Below are 24,564 nucleotides of genomic sequence, written 5' to 3'. Positions count from 1 at the left end.
AAATTTGTTGAAACAATAGTAAATAATAAAATTGTTAGATGCATAGAAGAACATAAATTGTTGGGCAAAAGTCAACATGGTTTCCATAAAGGGAAGTCATGTCTTACTAATCTATTAGAGTTCTTTGAAGGGGTGAACAAACATATGGACAAGGGGGATCCAGTGGACATAGTGTACTTAGATTTCCAGAAAGCCTTTGGCAAGGTCCTTCACCAGAGGCTCTTACGTAAATTAAGTTGTCATGGGATAAGAGGGAAGGTCCTTTCATGGATTGAGAACTGGTTAAAAGACAGGAAACAAAGGGTAGGAATAAATGGTAAATTCTCAGAATGGAGAGGAGTAACAAGTGGTGTCCCCCAATGGTCAGTCCTAGGACCAATCCTATTCAACTTATTCATAAATGATCTGGAGAAAGGGGTAAAAATTGAGGTGGCAAAGTTTGCAGACGATACTAAATTGCTCAAGATAGTTAAGACCAAAGCAGACTGTGAAGAACTTCAAAAAGATCTCCCAAAACTAAGTGATTGGGCAACAAAATGGCAAATGAAATTTAATGTTGATAAATGTAAAGTAATGCACATTGGAAGAAATAACCCCAACTCTATACATGCAATATGATGGAGGCTAATTTAGCTTCAACAAATGAGGGAAAAGATCTTGGAGTCATCGTGGATAGTTTGCTGAAGACGTCCATGCAGCGTGCAGTGGCGGTCAAAAAAGCAAACAGGATGTTAGGAATCATTAAAAAATGGATAGAAAATAAGATGGAGAGTATCTTATTGCCCTTATATAAATCCATGGTACGCTCACATCTCGAATACTGCGTACAGATGTGGTCTCCTCATCTCAAAGAAGATATACTGCCATTAGAAAAGGTTCAGAGAAGGGCAATTAAAATGATTAGAGGTTTGGAATGGGTCCTATATGAGGAGAGAGAGATTAAAGAGGCTAGGATTTTTCAGCCTGGAAAAGAGAAGACTAAGGGGAGATATGATAGAGGTAAATAAAATCATGAGTGATGTGGAGAAAGTAAATAAGGAAAAGTTATTTACTTGTTCCCATAATACAAGAACTCGGGGCCACCAAATGAAATTAATGGGCAGCAGGTTTAAAACAAATACAAGGAAGTTCTTTTTCATGCAGTGCGCAGTCAACTTGTGGAACTCCTTACCTGAGGAGGTTGTGAAGACTAGGACCATAACAGCGTTTAAAAGAGAACTGGATAAATTCATGGTGGTTAAGTCCATAGATGGCTATTAGCCAGGATGGGTAAGGAATAGTGTCCCTAGCCTCTGTTTGTCAGAGGGTGGAGATGGATGGCAGGAGAGAGATCACTTGATAATTGCCTGTTGGGTTCACTCCCTCTGGGGCAACTGGCATTGGCCACTGTCGGTACTGGGCTAGATGGACCTTTGGTCTGACACTATACGGCAATTCTTATGTTCTTACGAATGTAATTAAAATTAAGAAACTACAGTTTGTCACGATAATAGAAAACATTCCATATCATGATACGCAAGGAGCTTGATTTATTTCGCTTAACAAAGAAAAGGTTAAGGAGTGACTTGGTCAGTCTGTAAATACTTACATGGGAAACAAATATATTTGATTTGCTCTTCAATTTAGCAGATAAAGGTACAATACTGTCCAATGGCTGGAAGTTGAAGCTAAACAAATTCAGACTGGAAATAAGGCAGTTTTTAACAATGAGGGTAATTAACCATTTACCAAAGGTCATGATGGAGTTTCCATCACTGGCAGTGTTTAAATTCGAGATTGGATGGTTTTTTTCTAAAAGATATGCTGTGGGAATTATTGAGGGTGGGGGTGTTCTCTGGCCTGTGTTATAGAAGAGGTCAGATTGGGTGATCCAGTGGTCCCTTCTGGCCTTGGAATCTGTGAATGGTGTCACTTTATGACACCTTTGCTGTGTTACATGATTTTAGAGCTCTGAGTATATAAATGCCATCCCTTTGAAGAAAGTTTTGCTGGTCAAGCACTATGCACTAGGTGAACATGGCTCTTTCATTACTTGCTAAAATGTGTTTGAACATGAAAGGATAAGATGACAAAATTAAGCATGGCTTAAAGTTGTCTTCTACTGCTGCCGGGACTGCTGTTGCTTGACATTAGTTAACTTGCTTGGTTAGCTAGTTTTAAATATAGTTAATGTCTCCCCTGCTCACAAATTGACCATATACCAGTTGTGGGCAACCTGCGACCTATTAGAGTAATCCGCTGGTGGGCCATGAGACACTGTTGACATTGACTATCAGCAGGCATGGCCGCCTGCAGCTCACAGTGCCTGCAGCTCACCATAGGATCACTCTGACGGGCAGTGTGCAGCCCGTGTGCCGCAGGTTACCCGCCACTGCCTTAGGCCACGTCCAGACTAGGGTATTAAAATCGATTTTAGATATGCAACTTCAGCTACGTGAATAACGTAGCTGAAGTCGAATTTCTAAAATCGAGGTACTCACCCGTCCAGACGGCGCGGCATCGATGTCCGCGGCTCTCCATGTCGATTCCGGAACTCCGTTCGGGTTGATGGAGTTCCGGAATCGATGTAAGCGCGCTCGGGGATCGATACATCGCGTCCAGACTAGATGCGATATATCGATCCCCGAGCAATCGATTTTAACCCGCCGATGCCGCGGGTTAGTCTGGACGTGGGCTGAGACATACCTCAAATCTCTCTTCCTATTTCTTTTAATTTTAATCTCTGGAATTAACTGTAAACAAGGAAGTAGGTACTCGAATGCTCTGGTGAGGAGTACACTACTTACGACAAGTTGCGTTTGATGGAAGTAAGGGGATGCCAGTAAGTTAAAATTTCTTAGGAGAAATTTTAGTATTTAACCCTAATGTTAGCAGAGAATAAAATTAGTTAGCTAAGCATAGCTACAGAGATGCCACATTTAGTCTTGATCAGGAAATGATTGGTGATGCAACTGGCATGACTGCAATATAGAAAAGTCCCTTGTTCCCAGCCGAGAACACTGATTCTACTAAAAGAAGTAGAGAATGGTATTTTCAGTAGATATGGAGACGCATTGCAGTTGGTGACACACTTGTGAATTTCAGAACTATAGATCGTAGGACAGACAAAGTGACTGGCAGAAGTAGCTGCTTTCTCTGCCAATACAAAGGTGTAAATATAAGGCTACATAACAACTTTCACACCAGGTAAATGTTAATACCATTTGTCAGGCTACAGCTGGATGCTGATATGTCTGTCATGTGCTATGACTAATGCCAGGACAATTTTGTGTAAGAGATGAGGAGAGGGATATTTTAGAGAGGCACACGATAATGCCTTCTTTAATATAGTACCACTGCACATTAGATTATGGATCTTTACACTGTACTTCTACCTAGTTAGAGTGTCTGTACTTCAGTTTCATGATAGTGACGAGACTCTTAATTTAAAATTTTGTACCTTCTTCTAGTCCTGTGTGTGATATTCCTTGGGATTATACCTAAATGTTGGCTGAATTTTTGTTCTGCAGTGGGATGTTAAGATAAGTTGAAAAATCGTGATAAAACAATTAATCAAACCCTTTCCAAAAGTCTTATTGCCCTTTCTGAGCAGGGACTTTGGGATCATAATTGTCCTGGTCTACAGTGGAAACAAACAAATAGATAATAGATTTAACTTTTAAGTTATGATCCTACCCCCATCCTCTTATCAAGAAATATATCTGATTTCTGAAGGATGAAAGGAATGGTTCACTTGCTTTAGTTTAGCTAAACAAATTGGTTTCTTTACTGTAATTTATGGAAATGTTGGCCTTCTATAAATAACCAACAGAGGATAAATTCTGCTCTGTTATACATGTAAATCCTGTCTAGGTAATGTGGTTGCATTTGTGTAACTGATTACAATGGTTTATAATTTGAGAAAGGAGTGTGTTCTGTACATTGATTTATAGGGAATTAGTGTATAGCTCAAAAATATCCACTCAGTTGTGTTAGTTTTTTGAGGATCTCTCTGATCTATTACAGACTACCTCTGGTCTGTATATGAAAATATCATAACTGCACAGACCTGCCTGAGGGCTTGAACTTATCTCAGAACCTGTACGAGTGGGCAAAATTTGGTTCATTCTTGCCAGGGATGAACTCGCACTGTATATACAAGATAATTTTCAAGATTAAATTATGGCTTGATCCCTCTTTTTCATGAGTATTTTCACAATCATTTGGGTGCCAGAGTTGTTTTATATATTTTGTCTAAATTCTTCATATTCCTGTGTTTGAGGAAGGATAGATAAGCAACAGTACTGAGCAGCATCACATTCCTACTTACTGCTTTATGTGTTAGGATGGCTTACTGATACCTTATTTCCATGCGTATTTAGGTTCACACCTTTTTATCTTCTGCTTACTGGGTGTAGTAATTGTTCCTCTTTATAACTGTAGTTTAATTGAATTTTAAATTGGTGTTGAGATTATGCTGGTGGCTTGATGGGAAGTTAAGCTATCTATTCATCTGCTTAAGTACTTTCATAATCCTCATCACTGTAGTGCCTGAGAGCCTCACTGGCGTAAATAAATTTACCCTGTCAGTTTCTCTGTGAGGTAAGAAAGTAGTACCCCTCATTGTACTTGTGGGTGACTGAGGGGTAGAGAAAGGGCAGAATTTTCCAGTCTGATGGATCTGAACCCACATATCTTGAGTCCCAGCCCAGTAACTTAACCAAACACAATTCTTCTCTTTTTATAATACAATTTTATTATTTCTGTTAAAAAACAAACAAACAAAAACAACCCAAAACCTTCCCAATAGGACTGGTGCTGCTCTTACACATTTAAATAGATCAAACTAACTGTAAATTTTAAAATGAATTGCAATGAAATCTAACACATTTCAGAAGAAGATTAATAACTATAAGTTGCAGTGTTTGGAAAGGGAATGGTAAAAGGGATTTTAAAAAGTTTATCACACACTCCTTTTAATACTCTACAAATAACCTACATTTGTTCCCCAAGGGTACATCTACACAGTAAGCAGCAGCCTACGGCATCAAGGCTCTCAGCCCAGTTCTACAGACCAGGTCTTGTGCTATGAAAGTAAAAATAGCTGTTCAGACGTTTGGTCTCAAGCTGGAGCTCAGGCTCTGAAGCTTAGGGAGGTGGCGCATTTGGTGGCTGTTTGTGGTCAGACCCTAATCAAATTCAGTGGACTCTGCGCAAGTTCATTGTTCTTCCCTCACTGAGTCATATGCAGTAATGGGGCCTAAAGTTAGTTAGTTAGCTCAGTGCTTCCCAGACATAACTGAAACAAGACTAGTTTTGATAGATACGGCTACTAGTGGTTACTTATTGCTGAATCTATCCCTAGCAACAAAGTACTGTGATACGTCCAGATAATCAGGGAAGGGTGTATAACAGTAGCAACCTATAACTTTAATTATGAAAGACATGTTATGTTAAAATACTAATTTTTACTTTGTATAGCAACTAAATGACCATAAGCAATTCTTATTACAACAGTAGGAAAGGATACGGATGATGCCATTCTGGAAGTAGTTTGGCTACATCTTAAAATAGATACCTGGATTGATTATTAGGAGAGCATATTAAATAACTGGAATTTAAATACTGGTGCTGCTTCATTGTAATAATTTCCCCATAGGCACATTAGTAATACTCCTAAATAGAGAATTTAATAGACTTTAATAATGTGTGTTTAGAGACCCTATACACAAAGGAATTATGTATTAAACATTCATTATGGTAAATTGCTACCTTTTTATTTAACTAGAAATCTGTTGAAACAAAACCATTGCAGTGCACATGGCAACATGTTGCTTGGTGTTAACAAACTGAATAATTAATACTGCTTTCTATTTTATTTTACCTATTCTGACAAAAGTTGCAACCATATAGTAATTTTGTGCAAAGATTAATTGTAATGTTGAGAAATTGCAAATTACATCTCTCTTTGTTTGAAAACTTCTCTAACTGGTGTTCAGCTGCTGCTCCCTCAAACTTAATTGATTACAAGCAAAATTTGTTTTTTCAGTGATACGCCCACCTAGTATCTAAACCAGAAGTACCATTTAAGAAAAGTAGAAAAACCTAATTAAAAAGAAGACTTAGTAAGCAATTCTGTAAGCAAGTTTTGCATTGGATTTCAATTTGATTTCAGTGTGCTTGCTGCTGAGAGCCCTGCTGGAGTGTGTGAGAGAAAAATAAGAAGCAGATGCTTTTGGTAGAACAGTAGGGCATTTATCTCTCTTAATGAGATAACATCATTAGTGCTGACAAAGTGCTGCAAATCAATACATGTAATGGACTGCTGCTATCTTTCAATAGTACACAGATTGTCATCCTACTTCAGAACATTAGAATCTGCTGAATCACAGGTTCAAGCTTTATCTGTAACTCCAGTCCTTGGCTTTAATCTCACAAAAATAGGAACATACCTCAGGGATATATGCGGTGGAGGCAGAGATGCATCGATTTTATGAATCTGGCAATACGGAGATTGCTTAGAAGCAGCACAAAGCTGCGGTGGTTTAAGAACCTTATTTTAATTGGGAAGTGGGGAGTTTTTACTCAGTTTGCTGATAGGTGTTTTAGCCTGATTCCTTCTTCCTAAAATGGCTGCAATCTTTTTTTCTGCCCTCTGCCTGCTTCCTTAGAACACTGGTGTAATGTCAGCAACACTAATCATGTCAGACTGTGACACTGATGACCCTGACATTCTGCAACAAAGAGCTGTAGAAGAAAGGAGAGTGAAGTGGCTGGTATGAGGGGCAAAGAAAAACAGCAGGAGGAAAAAAAAAAAATCTGTGGGGCAAAGCATTTTTTGAATACAAAATCTGTAGGTGTAGAGTCATAGATATTTCAGACACCAATGTATACAAGGTGAATTCTGATACAGATTTAAAGTGGGATGGACATATTTTCTTTTATTCCTCCCTTTTCAAATGGTAAATAGCAGGTGGAAAAATAATTTAGTTTTTTTCTGAAGGCTTAAAAAAATCTCAGGTGCTCAGATACTATGATGATGAGCATGGTATAAGAACTTATACAGAATAGAATAGTTAAAAAACCCTAACCTCTCCTGCCCCATCATGAAAATGCTCACCTAAAAAGTCTAAATCACCTAAATCTTGTGAGGTTTGTTCTCTACTTGTCAGAGAGCGCTATAGTCACATTTGAGCATCAGTATTCATTCCAGGAAAGAAATTGCCTTCAACAGCTTAATCTGAACTGGTCAAATAAAACCTTCCATGGTTCCTTCCCCTCCACCACCCAATCCCAGGCCCTTTGTACCTTCCCAGCACATGTTTATGGTGACAGGATGTGTTGCAAGATTCCTCAGTGTTAACTATTGCTTGACAATTTAGCTAATTGGTTCAAGATCATGCAGTTTCTCCTCTCCTCTCCTCTCCTCTCTTCTCTTTCCCCTCCCTCCAACCCCCCATCATCTGCAGTCTTCACATTAGGTATTTTCATTGGTGAGTGACCTCCCAGATTTGCTATGTCATGACCTGGAAGCTCAACATTTGCTGTATTTCAGATGCTTTGAATTCAGATTCTCTCCTTTCAGACTGAATTTACTACTCAAATTAATCATCCAAACACTTCTACAACACATGGTCTTGATTGCAGGCTCAGCTGTTTTATCTAGCCTACTGTACCATGCCCATCATTGTGGTTTCTGTGCAGTTCCTGAATTAGAAATCTGTTACTCTAAAACATGAGTAATCAATAGGCAGACCGCAGGCCAAATCTGGACCGCCAGATACTTTTGAATGGACCACAAAATCTTTTTATTATTATCATTATTGTTGTTGTGGTGTGAAAAAAATGTTTCTTTGGAGTCTGAATCTTAACTGTCCCTTGACCAAGCAATTTGGACCTTGACAAAAAAAACCAAAACAATTTTACTATCCCTGCTCTGAGATATCCCTCCTCTCCCCTCCCACAAAGGATGGAAATGGAAGCAGGGATTAAGGGCCAAGGAATGGAATTTATTTTTTAACATTGTATAATAAGGTTCCCTTGGTCTGATTACCTATTTTTTTTCTGAGCATGGTGTCAATATTTACGTAGCTTTGAAGTTGTATCTGAGCTTTGAGTATCTTGCTGCTTCACTGTGTTAGAAAAAAATGCCTTATCTACTGTTGCTCATTAGTACCGTTACACAGTATATGCAGTTTAGCAGGTTTAGAGATGGTCCTTCAAATGCTACTGATTTTAGGGCTGGTGAAGTGTTATTGACTAGAGAATACGCACAGTAGTGTTAATGGGATAGGGCCTTTAGTATATGATCACTGCATTGGTGGGCCAAACCCTGATCATCTTATTTTCATGAGTAGTCCCACTGGCTTCATGCAGCACATGGTAATTGATCTTTCAGTGTGTGAAACCATGTTTTGTGAGATATATGTGCAAGTGTTTGTATTTTTGGCTGGCATGCATTAAGGAAATGGGGAGTAACAAGAGAAAAGATTACATAACTCTTCTGCTGTGCTTATTTCATATGGCTAGACTCTTGCATTTAATTTAAAAAAAAAAAACCAACCTCAGTCTCTTTATCACATTAGTCATCCTTTCTAAAATTAACCACGGGTTTTTGGTAAGCGACTGAACGTGTCATCTCTCTGTAAATTCATCTTCAATTAAGATAGCAAAATAAGTCATGATTTTTCCACAATCAGAGAAGCTAAATTTATTATCTGTTGGATAATCTGATTCTCCAGCCTATAAAGCTCCCCCATTCCAGTGTAGGCTTATTGGTTCCCCAGTCTACAGCAGTGATAGTCATGAGAGTGGGTTTTTTTAATATTGGTATCGTAATCTTTTTAAACAGCTTTAGGACATAGTACCTATCATTCAAACATACAAATTGCATAATTTTCTGTCAGGTAAGGAAGGATCCATATAAGGGAGTCATGGCCATGGGGCCTGTTAATCTTTCCTTTTTTCTGTTCCTGCTCCCCTGCACCCACTATCTCCACACCACCTCTATCCTCTGTTCTCTTCCACCATGCCTTGGCTGTTCTGCTTGGTACAAGGTATCAGCAGCAAACCTTGCTAGTGCATTGCATGCATTGAAAAGGCCGGCAGGGGAGAGGAGCAGGAAACGGTGTTAGCTGTTTTTGTTTTTTGGGTTTTTTTTGTTAAATTCTTTTAATAAGACAAATGTCACCATAATACAAGTAAATCAGACTGGTTACAACTTAGATTACATAATGCAGATTTAATTAACAAGTATTCAGAATTAGTCCTTCCGTAACTGAAGTGTCTCCTCCTTAATACCATCTTTTGTGACAATGGAGATCTTAAGTGCATCTCCAGTGTATACATCTCTCTCAGCTGCAGAAATAAAGACATCTTTAACTAGCTGAATAGCCTTTTCCAGGGACAAAGGTACATGCTCCACATTTTGCATATTCTTGAAGCCAACCTGGTTGTCAAGTAGGGGCTGTAGCATGGCACTTGCTGAACCACCAGCTTTGAAGGCATCTCTCTGGTATGAACCTACTGGGTCAAAGCTATACACTGCTCCCTTCTCTTCTTCATCGAGCCCACCAATGATGTTGTAAACGTAGTAAGGAAAGAAGCGTCGAGAATACAGGATTGTAGACAGCATCGCTGCAATATGTTGTCCACAGCCGGCTACGCGGAGCCCAGGCCTGGGATGGGGCACCAGCTTGGCGCCCCCGTGCAGCACCGGTTCTCCCCCTACACCTTCAATGGAGGGACGGTGTTGGCAATTGCTGGAGAAGACTTTTCTATTGTTGCCTCAGACACACGACTGAGCGAAGGTTATGCAATTCACAGCCGGGACAGTCCAAAATGCTATAAACTAACAGATCAAACAGTCATTGGATGCAGTGGTTTTCATGGAGACTGCCTTACACTGACTAAAATTATTGAAGCAAGACTAAAGATGTACAAGCATTCCAATAACAAGGCCATGACTACTGGGGCTATTGCAGCGATGCTGTCTACAATCCTGTATTCTCGGTGTCAGCTGTTGCTGATGTAGCAGCCCTGGGAGGCTGCGGGAAGCAGTGCAGGTGCCACGTCAGTATGATTCCTCCTCTTTCAGATTGAACCACAAAACTTGGAGACTTACGCGTTAAGAGGTAATCTCAGGTTAAAATGGGGAGTTCTTAATTCAAGAACATACTATTTTCTAAACACCACCAGAAAAGCTGTGGCCTCATGTTGTAGAACTTTTAAACAAGAAGAGGCCTGAGAAGAAACAGAATATTGGGAGATGCAGTTAAAGTGAAGGGGAATGTAAGTGTGTGAGAGAAGCTTGGTTTATTTTTTTTAATGTGATATAGGGATGTGGTTGCAAGTCAGGAGATCTGGGTTCTAATCCAAGTTCCACAAGAGGGTTCTGGGGTACCTCTGCTCAAGTTAGTTAATTTTTATGCCTAAATTTCCCCAACTGCAAAGTCAGGAATAATACTTAATAAGTCACTAATGTTTGTAGAGTGCTTTGAGATCCTTTATGAAAAGCACCTTAAAGTGCAAGGTATTACTATCTCTGAAATGTCTTTCAAATTAAACATCTTTGTGTCTCAGTAGTTAATATACATCGCTACCTCAATATAATGCTATCTTCTGGAGCCAAAAAATCTTACTGCGTTATAGGTGAAACCGCATTCTATCAATTGCTTTGATCTGCCAGAATGCACAGCCCGACCACCCCCAGAGCGCTACTGTACCGCGTTATATCCGAATTCATGTTATATTGGGTCCCATTATATTGGGGTAGAGGTGTATTTACAAACGCTCCCTTGCCTGGCTTTTTAGCAACTCAATGAGATACTTCCTGATGGCTCACACTATTTGGTTTTATCTAAACATCTTGTGAAAGCATTTCATAATACCAAAAGTGTATAGGTAGGGCAGTCCTACCTAAGATGGTTAAAGATACCTTTCTCTTGATAGCTACAGAAAGTGAATATTTTATAAGATGTTTTTCATTGTTGTAACATTCAGATGAAAAATGCATTACATTTATCCTTTCAGTGAAATAAGATACTTCACCATTTCCTCCAAGAGACCAAGAGGTATATACTTAATTGCTTCGTGAATGATGTAAAGTCTTGGAATGCAATCTAGCCATTGCTCATTAACTAGCTGAACCTATTAAACCTGGACAGCGAGCAGAACTGAGCCAGCAGCCCTTGATTGTAGGCAGCTGATGGAGCTCTGGGAACAAGCTGTGACTGTAAAGTGGAATTGGCAGTGGACTCCCATCAGCTTCCTCTGTTTGAACTTCATTTAGACTTCTGGAGTTAAGAAATATGATTTCAGGGTGGGGAGAAGGAGAAGAAAGGGAAGAAAATATGATAACAAAGGTAACAGCTAAAAAGACAAAGTTTTAAAATGACACACAATTCTAGAGGTACTGGTAATTTGACATATAAACCACAAAAGGAAAGAAGTTCTGAGATTGTCATTCTGGCTATAGCTCACTCTGCTTATTGATTAGGTTTCATACAAATAATTCCAGGCTGCTTTTCTGAAACTAAGGAAAATGTCAAAATAATGGTACTTTACGTCTCCACAGTGGTTTTAACTGTGAGGAAACAACAATCTGTAAAATGTTTTTATGTAATGGGATTTACTTACCACTGAAAAATGGCTAATGTTGGGGAGGAACATAGCGATCATTCTTCATTTCCTAGCATTACACTAATGGTGATAGAAAGGAAAAAATAATTCATTTAAACTACAGGGAGACTTTTTTGGTAGCTTGAGTGAAATTACTAAAGTTTGAATTTGTCAAGGAAACAAGGGTTAATACCCCTAATATTTCAAGAAGTGTCATAGGATCTTTATTCATCACAAATAGTGAAGGCCTTGGTTGTATGTAGGGTGACCAGGTGTCCTGTTTTGCACTGGAACACCCAGCTGAAAAGAGATCCTGGCAGCTCCAGTCAGCACTGGGCTGTTAACTGTCTGGTTGGCAGTGCCAGCCACTGCGCTGTGTGGCTCCCGGTTGGGAAGCAGCCAGCATGTCTGGCTCCTAGGGGTGGCCAGGGCAGGGGAGTGTGCGTGCTGCTCTGCCCGCAGGCACAGCTCCCATTGACTGGGTCAGGGTAGGGGAGGAACTAGCCTGACTCGCACTCAGCAGGTGGCTGTTGAGCGGTTGCATGGCATGTGCCTCTCCCGCTGCTGCTTGCCCTCTTCTCCTCGCACTCCTTGTGTGGCAGGCTCCAACTGCAGCGCCTGCCTGGTGGCAAACCGAGGCCTATTGCTCCATCAACAGCACCCAGAAGTTGGAGGTATGGGTATCCCTGTTTCTGAGTGTGGGAAATAGGGCTGCACCCCCATCCCCCTCACTGCATCCATCTCTCTTCCAACCCCCCACGCATAATCCCTGTCACTGCATCCCTCCCCTATCCCATCCCGTCTTGCCCCTCATACTTACCCATCCCAGCCCTGTACCCCTTACAGTGCTCTACCACTCATCCTCTCCACCTCCCAGAGCCAGCACCCCCATGTATTTCATCCCCCACAGCCCATTCACCTCCATACACTGCTGCAATCCCATTATGTCCCTATACACCCCTGTGCCCCCTACATCCTCATGCAACTGTAGCCTTCTGCCTCCCCCTGCATCCCCATCTACCCCACATACCCCCACACCCTCCTCTCTTCTTCACTGCCCCCCTCTCACCACCACCCTGCTCTCGTCCTTGGTCTCTTTCCTTCCCCATCCTCTCTCCTCCACCCGCCGCCCCATCTTTTCCCCTCTAGGCCACCTTCCTCCCTTCCTGGCTGGGTGATTTAGGCAGTCACTGAAAAGTGTATGAAAAAGCGTCTCTGTGTAGGCAAGTGTGTGCATGCATGCATTTTATGTGTGTAAGAGACTGTGTCTTTGTGTAGGGAGGTGCATGTATTGCTGCATGTGTGTATATCTATGTGAATAAAATTTGCAGCCTCACTCATTGACTGATATCTGATTTTGAGCAGCCAGACACCAAGGTGATTAGAAGAGCACAGCACAGTTTCATGACTGGCCAGGCTTCAGTGTGACAGTTGTGTCTCTCCTTGATGCAAACCTGTCCCCTTTGTTGATTTTAATTCCCTGTAAGCCAACCACTCTCCCCTCTTCGAAATAAAGTACAGTAACTCCTCATTTAACATTGTCCCACTTAACGTTGTTTCAGTGTTACGTCCCTGCCAAATTAGGGAACATGCTCGTTTAAAGTTGTGCAGTTATCCCTTATAATGTCGTTTGGCTGCCTGCTTGTAAGATTCTGTGGAAGAGCAGCGACTTTATAAGGGAGCGTTGCACAAGTTCCACTTCTCTGCCTCCTCCCCCTCCCTCCCAGCACTTAGGACTTTCTGGGAGGGAGAGGCAGGAGCGGGGAAGCTCTGCATCTCTGCGTCTCCCTCTCCCTCCCAGAAAGTCCTATGGTGGGCAGTGCTTAGGACTTTGGGGGTGGGGGGAGGATGTGGCATGCTCTGGAGAGGAGGTGGAGTGGGCTGGGAAGAGGTGGGCCTGGAGTGGACCGGGCACAGGCCTGGAGGTGGGCCTGGAGCATTACACGTCACCGGGACCAGATGGCATTCACCCAAGAGCCTGTTCTTCTCCGGGGAAGCTGCCGCTGCTGCAAAGATGCTTCCTATCGTCCTTGCCTGGAGCGGGCTGTTCCTGTGTGGGGTAAGCCAGGGCACTTCCCAACCACAGTACAGTATATAATGCCTTTTGTCTGCCCCCCCAAAATTTCCTTGGAACCTAAGCCCCCACTTTTATATTAAATCTTATGGGAAAACTGAATTCGTTTAACATTGTTTCACTTAAAGTTGCATTTTTCAGGAACATAATTACAATGTTAAGAGAGGAGTTACTGTAACTATTGTTTTGAAATCATGCATTCTTTCTTTATTAATTAAAAAAAATAAGATAATGGACAAGGTAGCCTGGTGAGGTGGAGTAGGGGAGGAGGGAAGGACAAGGCCATATTGCTTATTGTAGCCACACTAAAAATCAGACTGTCTGAATGACAGCCTTCTGTTGCTTGGGCCATCCTCTGGAGTGGAGTGGCTGGGTACCTGGAGCCTCCCTGCCCCCCTCACTCCCCCTGCATACTTGGGCGTCTGGGTGAGGAGGCTATGGAACATGGGAAGGAGAGTAGGCAGTTATACAGGGGATGCAGCGGGGGTCTGTGCTCTCGTTGGCTTTCCTGGAGCCCCAACAGACGCTTCATCATGTCAGTTTGCTCTCCCATTAGCCTCAGCATCATGTCCTGCCTTTGCTCTTCGCGCTCACTTAATTCTTTCCTGGCCTCTGCCACTGAATGCCTCCATGCATTTAGCTGTGCCCTGTCAGTGTGGAAGGGCTGCCTGAGCTCAGAAAACATGTCATTGTGAGTGCATTTTTTTTGCCTTCTAATCTGCAATAACCTAAGGGATGGAGATGATAGTGGGAGCGTAGAAACATTTTACGCTCTACGATTCTAGAGGGACTGCATGGTCACCTATGCTGCTGAGTTCACCACACTGATCAAACAGGAAATTAAATTCAAAAGTTCCCGAGGCTTTCCCCGTGTACCTGGCTAGTGCATCGGAATTCAAAGTGCTGTTCAGAGTGGTCACAGTGGAGCACTCTGGGATAGCTCCCGGAAGCCAATATCATCGATTTGCATCAGCACTACCCCAAATTCAACATAGCAGGGTCAATTTTAGTGCTACTCCCCTTGCCAGGGAGGAGTACAGAAACTGATTTTAAGAGCCCTTTAAGTCGACAGAATGGGGTTGGTTGTGTGGACACGTTCATTTTAAAATCGACCTAACGCAGCTAAATTCGACTTTAACCTCGTAATGTAGACCAGGGCCTGGAAGATATACTTTAGTGAAACATAAGCTATTTAACAAGTTTTGGACTCGATACACGCATGATGGGGTGAAATTTAATGGCCTACAATTAACAGATTACACTAGAATTAGTGCCTTTTGGTTTAATCTATTAATGTTATTGCTGGGATTGAAATGTAGCAGAGAGAGGACTATTGCTCTGATCCCACATGTGAATATCTCTACACATGTGGCTAGTCCCATTCAATTCAATGGAACTACATACATTCTACATTCTGTAGCATTCACGTCTTCCATCCAGTTACTATGTGTGCCCAACCCTGCTTACCTTATGATGTCTGCCAGGATCACAGCCTCAAGGTGGTAAGGCTGCAGGCCTTGTTTTGATTGATGAGAAGGGGAACATTTTGGTCCTATCTCCTGATGAATGAAATGACAGAAATGCTTTAAAGCTCATGCTCTATTTATTTGTGTAATCATTTAATCTGCTATTTTATCTTTTCTCCTGACTTAATTGTACTAACCTGTAGAGAGATCATTTTAAATCTGGATCCTTACATTTTGTATTTGTGCCTCTGGCAGATTCTTCTTTCCCGGGACAGTCAATCTTTTTGGAAGAAAAAGCTATGTGATGGAGTCATAGAACAGTGACTGGCTTGTAAAATGTTTCATATACAGAGGGTGCTATATAAAAAAATATTACCCATATGTTGTAGGTCTCTGGTAATATGTTACATTTATATAGCATCTTTCCCTAGGAGGAGTCTCAAAGTGCTTCATAAACTTGTGTGTGTGTAAGAGAGAAGGGTTCTTCCTCTGGGATTGAGGGTGATTGTCACATCTGGCTATCAGTATGAGCATATTATCCAACAAATGAGGAAGGGAGCAGGCAACTTTTTCCAAAGATGCCAGCGCAAACTGTATTATGACAGAAAACTGCTATAGAGATCTTTAACGTTCTTTCGAAGCAGCCAGAGCTTTGTTTAAGGTCTCATCTGGAATTGAGTAATGGTAACCCTCAAGACATTCATACCTGTTCAAGATCTCATGTAATTTCCAGTATGATAGCCTACATTAGCACAAATTACTGTAGTGGTGACTTTGTCAGAAAGTTTGCAAGTATCCGTGGGAATTTGTCAGTCTTCCACTGAAAGTGAAACAGAGAATCAGTTCTTATAAAGCTAAATGTGTTTTCTAACTGCCGCTTCTGTAACTTCCAGCCAAAGCAAATGAAAAACAACCAAATTATAAACTACTCAGAACCCAGCAATGCATCCAAGAATCGTGACTGTAGTACTTCTGGTCACCACTCGCAGTCTAATGGGTCCGAATTTAAGGCATGCTGCAACAATTTTGTGCTGCACCACACTCAGAATCTGGCCATTTAGGTGGCATAGCCAGCCACACCATGATCATTTCATTCTAAGGGGATCCTCCAGTGGCACAAAACCAGTGTAACACACTCACACCAGCATTTTTCTTTAAAAGGGGTGTGGCTGGGACTTCCCTGCACCTCATTAAACCCTCATTGACTGCTGGGGCAATTGGCAGAAAGCAGAAGCTATAGCAGGCTAATGAGCACTTTAACTTAGGCCAGGAGCTGGCCCATCAGGTGAGCATTATGCCACCTTCACACATGCATCACTCCCTATTCAGCCTATGCTGTTTCTTTCACAGGTTGTCTGCAGTGCAAGCATGGGGGGTGATTGCTGCATGTGTAGACATACCCAAGCTAACTTTAATCTAGCAAGCTCAGGTGCGGGAGCAGTGAAGCCTCAGCAGCATGGGCTGTACTGGCCTGCCCAGAATCCTGGCTAATTCCTCATGTGGCTGATCTGCGCTGAAGTGCACTCTGCTGTAGCTTCAATACTACCAGTACCCACGGTAGCTAGCTAGAAGCTAGCTCAGATATGTCTACATAAACTGCAGTCACACCCCATGAGTTCAGTATAGACATACTGTCAGCCTTAGTCAAGGATCTGGACCAATACAAATAGAGAAGCCAGAATTATTTATTTTTACACTACAGAGTAGGGTAAAATAAATATTTGTATGAACTGTATGATAATATCTTACTCCCCTTACAAACTAAAGCTTCCCCATATAAAGAAGCCATCTATATTTATCAGTTGCTTAAAATGTATAAAGTAAATGTGCTTTGTGTGCCGAATAGAGATGCAAAATAAATTTCTTCTTCATAGGCTCAGGTATCTGTGAGCAAACGTAACCTTTATGCCTTTGAAAACCATTCATATTTGTGTTACTTTTAAAAATAACTTTGTATTTAGATTTCTGCTGTTGTGTGCATGGGGATGTGTGTCTCTCTGTTCAGCTTCTGTGTAAGTATCAAGGAAACAGTTTTAAAATTGACGTGCTAGATAAAGTTCAAACTTATAGACTTTAATCTAAGGTAGAACTAAAATTTAGCCTTTTTATAACGTTTGACAAAGCTAGTGCTATTGAAAATATTTTCTGGTCATTATTTCAAAATGCCACTGAAAATTTTATTTAACTGTTCCCAGGCAATGTTAAAAACATCACAGAATTACGTTGGTGCAGAAGAACCTGCAAGCGCATTGCCCATGCTGAGTGTAAAATACAAAAAAATATAAATTAAAGAGAATAATTCGTTAATTAAACTACATTTTTTATCTTCTTTCATTTTTGAAATCTGAAGTGGTGGTGGTAACATGGCTGGGGGAAATAGCTTTTTCAAAAGCTATAATTTTCAATCTGTCACTATCTCTTTAAGGCAGATATAATGTTTGTGTATGTTTCTTGGGATTGCAAAATGGGGCAAAATATTAACATAACCTTAACCATTATTTTAATAAACACAGACCAGTTTTGCCCTCAGTTCCAGCCTTGAGACCCCATTGATTTAACAGCATTACATGGGTGTAAAATGAGGACAGGTTGATCCAGTTCTCAGTGTTTTATCTGTAAAAGAAGGTTGTAGAACAAATCTTATTTAATCTGGAATTGGGGATATTTTATATGCTATAACATCACTGATGATATCTGCACAATCTGTGAATAGTGTTTAGGTGCTGCTGCAGAGCCAACAGATGGATAACAAAACATTTTGATTTTTTGTAAGTCTGTGGAGTATGTGGCGCTGGTTTGTTTTAATTTCCTGTCAATGAAGTTGTAGATTCAAAAGCAAACAGAATGCAGTGTACCTTGGGTTATTTTAATCTAGAGGATTCCCCCCATCACATTATACTAGTTTTAAGGTGGATCAAATCTGGGGGCTTTTGAAGCTTTGTGCGGGATTTTGAAAAGTGCAAAGCGTTGGCCTAACTCTGCTCCCATCCAAGTCAAAGGCAAAACTCCCATTGACTTGAATGAGAGCAGAGTGAGATCAATGATGAGCACTTTTCGGAATTGACCCTACATGTCCTTTTTAAGAATTTATTATTTTGATTTTTTTAAATTATAAACTAGATGGGGGGTGTATGGGGGAGAAGTACTTCCCCTCTGAGAGCATGTGTGTCAGGTTTCCGCTTGGAGTATATTTTTATGGAAGATAGGCTTATGGTAGAATTCAGATACCTTCTGTATATTGGCCACTGAAATAAAAGCAGGTACTATTGCATCCAGGTACTAACCCTTTGAATGATTTCCACACAGATATCTCTAAAATTAAAACATTAATTTTCAAAAAGCATTCAAGACCTTATTTAAACAACCATTTTAGAAAACACCAAAGCAATTTCTGACCATCTAGATTAGTACTGCTTTGTTGCTGTACCTCAATACAGATTCAGAGTGGTAGTGTCAGATGAGCTTTATGATGCTGGTATTTTGCATTTATCAAACAAGTGGGGCAGAGGAATTTTTCCTGACTATATGTAGTGGGGAATGTCAAAGCTATTGGAACTCTTGATGTGACTGACACATTCTGATGCAAAGATACATTTTCTTAGATCCCAGCTCCCGAAGCTAGCACCAAAGATAACTAGCTCTTATGCAGTGTTCAAACTATGATTCCATGCAGGGTGAAGGAGCTATAATTTTTAATCAGAGCTGTGTATTTAGACAATTTTCTATACAAAGTTCATCTTTATCAAATGCAATCTTTACGTTCTCCTTGCATGCCAGCCTGATGGTGCAGCTGACCATGCAGGTCCTTTCTACTGTAAATAAAACCTGGAAAAAAAAAATTGAGATAATGGGGAATTAGGTTGGAATTTAGCCCTGTGCTAGCTAAAGCATATTTAAACAGTATCACACCAACTGAGTCTCAAACAAAATTGTAGCTCGCACAGTTGTGATTCCAGTGTGAGCGTGGGTGTCACGTCAGTGAGACTGAGTCTCCAGGGAGAATGAACATTGGCATTCTGTCTTTCATGAAACCCACGTATGCTCCCCCACATCAGTATGCGCTGCTGTCACCCATCCATTAGCGAAATAGTAAAATCAAAAGATGTTCTAAGAACCAGTCTTTGTCTGCATTAATCTCCCAAGTGTTTTTCATTCTGTCTGCTTAGTTTGAGAGCTCTTTCGCTAGGGAGTGTATCTTTTGTGTCTGTCTTGTATAGGTATAGGCACACCGCCTCTTCTTAACAAATAATTAATAATTGCAACCATCCTGAAGGAAGCTTTCATTCCTCTGGGCTGCAGTGCAGGTGCTGAAATAAAGGATAGTAGAATTACACGAATGGCAAAACAAATTGAGAGGTAAATAATCCTGCAAGCCCACTGGACTTTCTGTGTATCCCAAGTCCGTTGCTTTTGGCAAAGCATTTGGGAAAATCTGATCAGGGTGAGGGGGGAAGAACCTACAATGTGCTTTCCTGATTTCCCTCCTATGCTTCCACACCCTTTCACTGTAAGAAAATTAAACTTGTAAATGAACCTGATCTTTAATTTATGCAGCATCTCAGGAGCAAGCTTGCTTATCTGTAATTTGTGTTCTCTGAGATTGCAGGTACAGGAAATATTAAAACATACTATGCAAAACTAATTGTCTGGGTGCATGCATGAGTATGCACTCAGTGTCATGCATTTGTTGCCTGGCTATTGTTGATGATTCAGAACAAATGAAGATATTGCAGAATCCAAACATGTGATGTAAATCAGTGATGTAGTGATTAAGACCGCAAGATCACTTTTTTGCAGCCCAAAGGCTAAATCTTTCAAATCTGAAATAATTGTTTTTTTCCTCATCTTTATACATCATCCTACACATTTCTGCTCCTGCCTTTGGATTCTGTTAAGCTGCAGATATTTTAGAACCTGTATTTGCTTGGATGCCTGCTCTTGTCAAGAGGCATTATGATACCATGGCCTCTTCACTAGAAAACTGCATTGGCAATCCTCCTCTTGGGACTGATATAGAATTAATACAGGCAGGCAACAGCTATGTTGGTTGGTTTTTCCTCTAGTCCCCTTTTCTCAAAGGAGAACAACTCCAAAAAGTAATGGCCTTGTCCCAGAGAACTGGGCTTTTATTTATTTGCTACATTTTAAATTCTTGACCTGAGCAGTTGATCAAAGAGTCATGTTTCAGTTGCAGAAACAAAAGAGTACATTTGTGCTTCTTGTAAATTAAACTAAGCTCTGGTTTACTGGGGGAAAATTATATATTTCTAATGGCAACACACACACGTGTAAACTGAGGTATGAGATCTGTTGACTCACTTGCCTCACCTTCTCTGATAATGTAATTTTCAACTGCAGATTGATTGAAGAGAGGTTATGGAAAATTATTTTATGGGAGGTTATACGTTAGTTTGAATGCTATACTGATGACACCCTTTTAAATACCTGAAAACTGCTATCATGTCCCCTCTCAGTCTTCTCTTTTCCAAACTAAACAAACCCAATTCCTTCAGCCTTCCTTCATAGGTCATGTTCTCAAAACCTTCAGTCATTCTTCTTGCTCTTCTCTGGACCTTCTCCAATTTCTCCACATCTTTCTTGAAATGCAGTGCCCAGAACTGGACACAATACTCCAGTTGAGGCCTAACCAGCGCAGAGTAAAGCGGAAGAATGACTTCTCGTGTCTTGTTTACAACACACTTGTTAATGCATCCCAGAATCACGTTTGCTTTTTTTGCAATAGTATCACACTGTTGACTCATATTAAGCTTGTGGTCTACTATGATCCCTAGATCTCTTTCTGCCATACTCCTTCCTAGACAGTCTCTTCCCATTCTGTATGTGTGAAACTGATTGTTCCTTCCTAGGTGGAGCACTTTGCATTTATCTTTATCTTCATCCTGTTTACCTCAGACCATTTCTCCAATTTGTTCAGATCATTTTGAATTTTGACCCTGTCCTCCAAAGCAGTTGTAATCCCTCCCAGTTTGGTATCGTCCGCAAACTTAATAAGCGTACTTTCTATGCCAACATCTAAATCATTGATGAAGATATTGAACAGAACCGGTCACAAAACAGACCCCTGCGAAACCCCACTTGTTATACCTTTCCAGCAGGATTGGGAGCCATTAACAACTACTCTCCGAGTATGGTTATCCAGCCAGTTATGCACCCACCTTATAGTAGCCCCATCTAAATTGTACTTTCCTAGTTTATCTATAAGAATATCATGCGAGACTGTATCAAATGCCTTACTAAAGTTTAGGTATATCACATCCACCGCTTCTCCCTTATCCACAAGGCTCGTTATCCTATCAAAGAAAGCTATCAGATTAGTTTGACACGATTTGTTCTTTACAAATCCATGCTGGCTATTCCCTATCACCTTACCACCTTCCAAGTGTTTTGCAGATAATTTCTTTGATTACCTGCTCCATTATCTTCCCTGGCACAGAAGTTAAACTAACTGGTCTGTAGTTTCCTGGGTTGTTTTTATTTCCCTTTTTATAGATGGGCACTATATTTGCCCCCTTCCAGTCTTCTGGAATCTCCCCCGTCTCCCATGATTTCCCAAAGATAAATGCTAGAGGCTCAGCCCACATCCAGATGAACCCACGGCATCGGCGGGTTAAAATCGATTGCTCGGGGATCGATATATCGCGTCTAGTCTGGATGTATCGATCCCCGAGCGCGCTTACATCGATTCCGGAACTCCATCAACCCGAACGGAGTTCCGGAATCGACACGGAGAGCCGCGGACATCGATGCCGCGCCGTCTAGATTGGTGAGTACCTCGATTTTAGAAATTCGACTTCAGCTACGTTATTCACGTAGCTGAAGTTGTGTATCTAAAATGGATTTTAATACCCTAGTCTGGACGTGGCCTCAGATACCTCTTCTATTAACTCCTTGAGTATTCTAGGATGCATTTCATCAGGCCCTGGTGACTTGCAGGCATCTAACTTTTCTAAGTGATTTTTTACTTGCTCTTTTCTTATTTTCTCTTCTAAACCTACCCTCTTGCCGTAAGCATTCACTATACTAGACATTCCTTCAGACTTCTCAGTGAAGACCGAAACAAAGAAGTCATTAAGCATCTCTGCCATTTCCAAGTCTCCCGTTACTGTTTCCCCCTCCTCATTGAGCAGAGGGCCTATCCTGTCCTTGGTCGTCTTCTTGCTTCTAATGTATTGATAAAAAGTCTTCATGTTTCCCTTTATTCCCATAGCTAGTTTGAGTTCATTTTGTGCCTTTGCTTTTCTAATCTTGCCTCTGCATTCCTGTGTTATTTGCCTATATTCATCCTTTGTAATCTGACCTAGTTTCCATTTTTTATATGACACCTTTTTATTTTGTAGGTCACGCAAGATCTCGTGGTTAAGCCAAGGTGGTCTTTTGCCACATTTTCTATCTTTCCTAACCATTGGAATAACTTGCTTTTGGGCCCTTAATAGTGTCCCTTTGAAAAACTGCCAACTTTCTTCAGTTGTTTTTCCCCTCAGTCTTAATTCCCATGGGACCTTACCTATCAGCTCTCTGAGTTTACCAAAATCCGCCTTCCTGAAATCCATTGTCTCTATTCTGCTGTATTCCCTTCTACCCTTCCTTAGAATTGCAAATTCTATGATTTCATGATCACTTTCACCCAAGCTTCCTTCTACTTTCAAATTCTCAGCAAGTTCCTCCCTATTTGTTAAAATCAAGTCTAGAACAGCTTCCCCCCTAGTAGCTTTTTCAACTTTCTGAAATAAAAAGTTGTCTGCAATGCAGTCCAGGAACTTATTAGATAGTCTGTGCCCCGCGGTGTTATTTTCCCAACATATATCTGGATAATTGAAGTCCCCCATCACCACCAAATCTTGGGCTTTGGATGATTTTGTTAGTTGTTTGAAAAAAGCCTCATCCACCTCTTCCACCTGATTAGGTGGCCTGTAGTAGACTCCCAGCATGACATCACCCGTGTTTTTTACCCCTTTTAGCCTAACCCAGAGACTCTCCACACTTCCGTCTCCTATGTCCATCTCCACCTCAGTCCAAGTGTGTACATTTTTAATATATAAGGCAACACCTCCCCCCTTTTTCCCCTGTCTATCCTTCCTGAGCAAACTATACCCATCCACACCAACATTCCAATCGTGTGTATTATCCCACTAAGTTTCAGTAATGCCAATAATGTCATAGTTGTATTTATTTATTAGCACTTCCAGTTCTTCCTGCTTATTACCCATACTTCTTGCATTTGTATATAGGCATCTAAGATACTGGTTTGATCTTGCCTCCCAGCTTTGCCCTGACCCTCCTTTCTCTCTGCCATTATAGCCTGTACTCCCTCCTGTTTCCAACCCATCTCCCAGGTCTTGTTCCCCACTTACCTGTGGGCTTTGCTCACCTGTCCCCGTCGAACCTAGTTTAAAGCCCTCCTTACTAGGTTAGCCAGTCTGTGCGCAAATAAGGCCTTTCCCCTCTTCGAAAGGTGAATGCCATCTGTTCCTAGCAGTCCTTCCTCGAATAGCATCCCGTGGTCGAGGAAGCGAAAGCTCTCCTGACAACACCATCTTCGCAGCCAGGCATTCACCTCCACGATGCATCTGTCTCTGCCCGGACCCCTACCTTCAACAGGAAGAATCGAAGAGAATACCACCTGCGCTCCAAACTCCTTAACCCGTACTCCCAGAGCCTTGTAGTCACTCTTGATCTGCTCAGTGTCACACCTCGCAGTATCATTGTGCCCACATGGATGAGTAGCATGGGGTAGTAGTCAGAAGGCCGGATAATCCTCGACAATGCCTCTGTAACATCTCGGATACGGGCCCCTAGCAGGCAGCATACCTCCCGGGATGAATGGTCAGGGGGCGACAGATGGGTGTCTCCGTCCCCCTCAGCAGAGAGTCTCCAACCACCACTACCCTACGTTTCTTATTATCAGTGGTGGCAGCAGACCTCCCAGCCTTAGGGGTACGAGGCTTCACCTCCTTAACTGTTCATGAATCATCTGACTTGTGTTTAAGAGGGAGTTTTGAATGAAGATAGATTAAATACAGCAAAACCACATTTATCTGAAATTTTGAGGTCTACATATAGATATTCTCTTGGCCCCAAATCCTGCATATAGGTACGCTGGGCGGCTGGGCCCCAAACTCACCAGGCCTATTGAACTTCCATTCTGAGCACTGGGGCCAAAGGAGAAGCGAGCTTGTCCAAGCGGGTGCTGCACCTGCTGCAAGTTGCAGAGCAGAACTCCCATGGCACGAATCTGTGCCAGAGGGCAGAAGAAAGCCAGTCTTGAAAGCGTGCCCATTATGTCTGCTGTTCGTCTCCATATCTTCCACATATTCACAATACCCGTGCTCCAGAATCTGCCAGGGCTGCCTGTGAGGCTCTAGGGGGAGTTAACATATTGATCCTCCTCACCTATAAAGCCTTAAA

General features: G+C 41.5%; 1 protein-coding gene and 1 pseudogene across 6 annotated transcripts in view; one reads left to right on the top strand and one right to left on the bottom strand.

Moving 5' to 3' along the window:
* Positions 1 to 24,564, top strand: part of BACH2 (BTB domain and CNC homolog 2) — a 265,247-nt gene that overhangs the window by 75,155 nt on the left and 165,528 nt on the right. The gene's annotated exons all lie outside the window — the stretch shown is intronic.
* LOC115649384 lies at positions 9,178 to 24,382 on the bottom strand (annotated as a pseudogene).

Source organism: Gopherus evgoodei, chromosome 3, assembly GCF_007399415.2.
Source record: "Gopherus evgoodei ecotype Sinaloan lineage chromosome 3, rGopEvg1_v1.p, whole genome shotgun sequence".
Lineage (NCBI taxonomy): Eukaryota > Metazoa > Chordata > Testudines > Testudinidae > Gopherus > Gopherus evgoodei.
The sequence above is the reverse complement of the archived record's forward strand: the minus strand, read 5'-3'. Positions and strand labels throughout refer to the sequence as shown.